Source organism: Miscanthus floridulus, chromosome 18 (genome assembly GCF_019320115.1).
Source record: "Miscanthus floridulus cultivar M001 chromosome 18, ASM1932011v1, whole genome shotgun sequence".
Lineage (NCBI taxonomy): Eukaryota > Viridiplantae > Streptophyta > Magnoliopsida > Poales > Poaceae > Miscanthus > Miscanthus floridulus.
The window spans coordinates 40,124,267-40,131,275 of NC_089597.1; positions in this window are offsets into that span (position 1 = coordinate 40,124,267).

Here is a 7,009-nt window from a genome sequence, read left to right on the forward strand (position 1 = left end):
TGGTACCATAAATATTTATACTTTTTTCTTAAAATTTGGTCAAACATAGAAAAGTTTGAGTTAAAACAATTCTAAAAATTGAATTATTCAGAGACGAAGGAGTATATCTTTTACTAGACGAAAGTTGCACCATTGAAGCTAGCTTATTATCTTGCCACGTGTACAGCTCTTCAGAAGGCCACGTACTCAGCTCTTCACAAGGTTGCACAGATCAAGCCATGTTTGTAGAGAGTACAAGAGCTTTAAACATTTTCCCCTGCACCCTGCCATGTTTCTAGAGAGTACGAGAGCATTACATATTTTCCCGACTTCGCCTTGCGTGCGCTGCCGAGACCTCCTGTGCCCACCCACGGTGCTGCAACAGTCGCCGCGGCCGCCGACGCCGCTGCAACCGCCCGCGCGACGCCCACGCGGTCAGCAACCACGGCCGCCACAGCCGACCACGCAACGCAAGGAGCTGCCGATAGAGAAGGGGAACGAGGGTGGAGCTGCACTACCAACCATGCGCGAGGAAGAGCTGGCGATGGGAAGAGAAACAGGAAAGGAGACGGAACGAGTGGAGCACAGGGCGTCCGCGCGTCCTCTGTGAGGTAGTAGGAATAGGAATACAGAATGCGGCCGATTTTTTTATTATTATTATTCACAAGAAAGCGTCAGCTTGTGTGGATGTGAGGCCGCAATTTCTAATGAATGTTATTTAGTTATCTCTGCTGCATTGTATCTCCAAATATGTTTATTATGAAAATATATGACATGATCAATCTAATGGTGCTTATATGGTATCACAAATATTAATATTTTTAATATATTTAGTCAAAGTTTGGATTATTTGACTCTTCAAAATACGAGATGGAGACTTATTTTAAGACGGACGGAGTATATATTAATAATATTTCAAACATATAGAGAAAGTCTTAACAGGTTCAAAGTTCTGCTTGGACTAAACCTTTGATATAAACATTACTAATGTTAATCATGCTCTAAAACATACATATTTAAATCAAGTAGCAACAGAAAGGTAACATAAAATCCAAGACAGGTGCACTCCAAGCAAGGCGCGGCAAAGCCTCGCTCAGTTTTCTAGTGTTCATCAGATTCACCCAGATGCACCCTCCTATAATACGACTGCATTTGGAGCAAAGCCAATTTTGTAGATAAATGTGGTCTGAAGATATACGATCTACTCGTACACACTTGGTCCAAGTCGGGCATGAAACGACCCCGATTTCCGCGAAAGGAAATCCACAGCGTCGAAGTGTAATAAGACCGTTGTAGATCGTATTACCCAAATTCCAGTCGAATATCACATCCATACAACGATAATATCATAGTACAAATAGTGCAGAATTACATAAATTATTACATCGCCGCATTAGCGGAATCAAAAGTAGCATTCATTCAGAACAGCTTGAAGATAAGATCGCCAAACTTGAGCGTAGGAACAAATCCCTCAACAATCAAACTCCTCGGAGCTATACTCCTCAGCAGAACCTGTGTGCCAAAATTTATCAGTACGATTTGTACTGGCCACTCCTAACCCTATGAGCATTGCTTTGTGGAAATTGGATGCAAGTTGGATATAGTCAAAAGAAACCTATAAGGCTGGGGTTTCCTATGTATTTAGCTTATCAAGTATATATAAAAGTATAGTCAAGTTTTAACACCATTCCCACACACATTCCACCCCATTTCCATTCCAGAGCCAGGTTTCGATCCTGGGATCGATATACCACAATCTTCACACCATCACCATACCATCGCTCAGTCGACAGGCCAACTCCCTCTCGGCACTGTCTCAAGGCCCGTAGCCCCTGACTACGACCGACACTCTCTCACGGGGGAAGAAGAGAAGGACTCATCTCACTATCTAGTTTAAGCGAAATCCAGGAAAGGTCCATAGCCGACAAGTCAGCACATGTATCGATCGATCAACCATACACTCTGCAGAGGTTTTACATAACCACAAGATCTGCCTTCTTCGCTGACCGTCGTCAACTGGGCTGATTCCGGCCGCTTGCTAGCCTAGTATAATGGCACCCTACCATTCAGCCCTGGTACGCCCCAAGTCTAGTCTGGAGCGGCTGAAACTGTGAGTCATGAGCCGGGTCCACAAGGTCTCCATGAAGTCTCGAAAGGGTGTGGGGGAATCCTCCGCGCCCCGTACCTCCTTACACTGTCCGCTATCAACCTAGCAGTAGTGGCAATATCCTACCAAGTAGTACGGCCGTCCCGCACCATATAGGGCGAGTGGTACGTAAGGTTTCCCGGTGAATCTGAGTACTAGTAAGTCCTTAGGGTGACTATGGGGAGAGTGCTGCGTGTGTGACTTGGGTGTGTGGAGGGTGAGGGTTGTATTGACCAAGTTGGAGTATACGACGAGTCTGGGGCAAGTCTTGCCATGGGGTGCTACCTGGGCACCCCTAGAAATGGATACCTGTGGTGGGTAAATGATATATGAGGTGGTCCTAGGTGTGAACCTGTGATGGAAGGAGCCCGGGATGGAGGTGTTGTGGTGGCACGGTAAATGAAAACCCTGATGGAGACATTCTGGCTTGGTCAACCCTAAGGACTTACTAGTACTCAGATTCACCGGGAAGCCTTACGTACCACTCGCCCTAGATTACACCAGTTTCCACCACGCATGTAGTATAAGCGTAGTAGAAGTATAAGTAATGAAATATATAGCAGTAAGCGTGTGTCTAGCCTAATAGCAGGGTATGCAGGGGTAAGGTTGCGTCAAGGTAAAGGCCTTCAAGTAAGCATACTACCATGCAATTCCTATCATAATATGACTGTAGCAGTAAAGTAAGGCAATAGCAGTTCTATATTAGCCATGCGTAATAGGTGCTACGAGATTGGGTGGGATGTGGCACCTTCAGTGTAGTCGTCTCTGTTCTCCTCACGGTACTCACGATCCTCGCCTATCAGGTTCTCCTCTGAGTCTGCAACGTTCGTATTATAGTCGCGTTAGCAACGTCTATAGAATAGCACAAAGAAGCAATGAAAATTCAAAAGAGCCAAATACACTCAAACATGGGTTCATTGCGTAAAGCTCAATTTTAGATGAATTTTGGTCCTGGTTTCGTATTTTTCTGAGGTCGTATGAATTAGTTATGAATTTCTGAAGTTTAATTCATTTCTGAAAATGGAAAAGGCCGAATTAATCCTGGGCTGACACGTGTCACGCTGTGACTGGTCCACGTGGCATGACGTCAGCATGACGTCATTATCTCGGTTCCGAGCTGACAGGTGGGGTCCAGCTGACATCAGCATGACGTCATCAACGTCATCAGTTCCGACAGGTGGGTCTAGGGACTCTCGGGTCACTGACATGTGGGTCCGGTCAAGGTCAACGTCAGTCAACGGGCGAGTCAACGGTCAGCGGTCAACGATCAGGGTCACTGACGTGTGGGGCCTGGGCTGCTGACATCAGCAGCTGATGTCATCATGACGTCACCCCGACTGTGTTGGCTTCTGACGTGTGGGTCCCGTGTGACGTCAGCATGACGTCATCATCCGACATGTGGGCCCAGAGTGTCTGTGCCACTGACATGTGGGCTAGGTCAATGGTCAACGTTGACCGGTCAATGGTCAATATGGGCCGGGTCCAAACTGGGCCGGTTGGGCCTGGATACGGGCTGGGCTTTTGGCCCGCCACGTGGCATGCTGTGGTGCTACCACGTCACGTCCTTGGGCCTCTACTGGGCTCTGTCCACCGCGCGGCCTGCACTGTGTGGTCCACGGTGAACTCAGGTTCACGGTCCATGGACCATTTGCAGGCCTACGGTGGACCGAGTCCACCGTCTTTTCCCCTCGGCTCGGCTCACGTGCACCGAGTGCAGGGCTGCGCTGCTCAACTCACCCCCTCTCATCTATTTCACCCACGGCGGCTCACATGCCGGTGGCGAGCACCCGGTGAGCCTTAACAGCGGCGCTGGTGTGCAATTGATGCGGGTGAAAGCTCCGCCGAGCCTCGACGTCTTCGTTGGTGGGGTTAAAACGGCGTGCGGGGTCCCGTGGTGTGCCGGCCACGGCGGCGGTCTTCCGGGCATGACGGCGGCGTCGGTGTGGGGGCTACGGCCTCGGAGAGGCGTCTCGGTGGAGTGTGTAAGCTCCTACGGATCTATGGGGACGCGGCGAGGGCGTCCAGGGCTCAAGGCGGGGCTTCGGGTTCCCATGTGGCCGGTAGGGGCTCCCCGGCGGCCACGGCGGCATGGTGACGACGGCGAGGCACGCGGGTGCACCACGGGGCTCCAGTGGGGCGATCACTGCGTGGTCGCGGGTGTGCGCATGGGTGCATGTGTACCCAGAGGCCGGAGACGGCCCTGGCCTACGCGCTCCCGGTGTGGAGCGCCATGGCCGACACGGTGAGGTCCGGCGGCGAGCAGGGAGAGACCAGGAGGGGGCTCACCGTTGGTGTCATGGAACATAGGGTGGTGATGCAGTGGCTGTTCGAGGCCATGTAGCTCCGGAAGCCGTGCAGCGCTGTCATAGGCGATCGTGGCGTCGGCTCTGCTTCGACGGCTTCGGAGGTGCTCCGATGGCGCCTCCTTCTTCCTCCTCCCTCTCCCTTCCTTCTTCCTCGCCCTTCTCTGGCTCGAGTGTGCACGGGATGGCCACAAAGTGGTGGTGGGGCATTGAGAGCTCCGGGCACTAGGGCCGGGGCTTTATAGCCGATCGGGGAATGGCGGAGCCCGGTGATCGGCGAATGGGGATCAAGGGCGATCGGATGCGCGTGCTTGCATCCAACGGCCGCGAGTGGTTGCGTGGGCGCAGCGCCAAGGAGACAGGGCCATGTCCCGAGCGTGACCCCCTAGCCCGCTCCTGCCAGCGCTGTTGGGGCTTGGTCGGAGGTGTGAGCGGCGTGGGGGAGGAAGACGACACTATGGACGGGGGTGGCTGATGTGCGGGGCCCGTGTGGCAGCAGCTGTAGGCGAGGTGAGAGCGGCGTGCGGGCGTGAGCGGCGTGCGGGCTGGCTACGGGGGCCACGAGCGCTAGCAGGCCAGCGAGCCTGGGAGGGCGAGCTGGGCCAGCCGTTGGGAGCGCGCGGGGTCTGAGGGCGAGCTGGGCCAACTCCGTTGCTCAGGCTAGCTGGGCCGCGAAGCCGAGCAGGCCTGGCTGCTGTGAGGTTTCTTCTTCTTTTCTTTTTCCTTTTTCTGTTTTCTTTTTCTTCTTCCTTGATTTGAATTCAAATTTGGTTTGAAATTTGGATTCCAAATTGGTGTACCTTTTAGATATGATGCCCATATCATTTATATATATATATTAGGAATTTATTTAGCTATTTTGTTTAACAAAAATAGGTGTAGTTTTGTTATACACAAATGGAAATAGTTTTCTTTTTAAACATTTATCCTTTGTTTTGAATAATAATTACTTTATGGTGTGTTTCTTTAAAGGAGTTTTAGGCATTACATAAAGCAAATGAAAATCCAAATCACCATGTGAGTTAACAATATATGCTATGTTTTATTTGTTAGTATTTAAATAAACATGATTAACAATGGCATGCCATGCTTGTGTGATGACTTAGGTTGGGGTTAGACCTAATGCATCTCTTAGGTTGGGTTTCTATACATGACACTCATCAACACATGGGAGTTTTATGAAAAATTTTGTAGTTGGTATTTTTAGTGTATGGATTTTTGGGTTGTTACAGTCCTACCCCCTTAACAGAATCTCGTCCCTGAGATTAAAACGTAACGTACTCTTCGAAGAGGTAAGGATACCGTAACCGGAGGTTAGACTCTTTCTCCCATGTTGCCTCTCTCTCCGTGTGATTGCTCCATTAGATCTTGCACATAGGAATAGTCTTGCTTCGGGTCTCTTTGGTATCTCTGCCCAGAATTCTGATAGGATGTTCTTTATACTCATGTGTATCTTGAATGTCAAGTGTATCAGTTGGAACTACTTCATCGGGCACTCTCAAACACTTGCGTAGCTGTGAGACATGGAATACGAGATGTACACCCATCAATTCCTCGGGTAGCTCAAGTTTATAGGCGAGCTTCCCAATCCTCTTACAAATCTTGTATGGGCCAATAAATCTAGGGGCAAGCTTTCCTTTCACATAGAATCTGACAGTTCCACGTAGCGGGGATACCTTGAGATAGACGAAATCTCCCACATTGAACTCAAGTTCTCTTCTCCTTTTGTCAGCATAACTCTTGTATTGACTTTGGACAATTCTCAAATTCTCCTTCACTTGAGCAACTCCTTCTGCATCTTGAATCTTAGCGGAGTCAAAGAACGACCTTTCTCCCAGTTGGGACCACATCAAAGGTGTCTTACAAGGTCTGCCATATAGAGCTTCAAATGGTGACATCTTGATACTGGCTTAGTAGCTGTTGTTATAAGAGAACTCTGCATAGGGTAGGCATTTCTCCCAATCTGAGCCATAACTCAGTACACTAGCGCGAAGCATGTCTTCTAAGATCCGATTTACTCGTTCAGTCTGTCCATCTGTCTGTGGGTGATAAGCGGTACTGAAATCAAGTTTGGTCCCGATGGACTTGTGCAAAGCTTCCCAGAATCGGGACACAAACTGAGGACCACGATCAGATACAATACTAGAGGGAGCTCTATGCAATCTGAGGACATGCTCAACATATAGATCTGCTAATTTTTCTGCATTGGTCTTGGTATTTACTGGTACAAAGTGAGCAATCTTGGTCAAACAGTCAACAATCACCCAGATGGAATCATTGCCTTTCTGTGATCAGGGCAATCCAACTATAAAATCCATGGATATGCTCTCCCATTTCCACTCAGGAATGTCAAGAGGCTTCAGCAATCCTGTAGGCCTTTGATGTTTAGCCTTGACTCTATTACAGGTGTCACATCGTGCCACATGTCTTGCAATGTCTGTCTTCATGTTTTTCCACCAAAAGTGTTTCTTCAAGTCTTGATACATTTTTGAACCTCCAGGGTGAATACAATACTTAGAATCATGGGCTTCTGACAGAATTTCTTCTCGTAGTACTGGATCAGAAGGTACACAGATTCTGT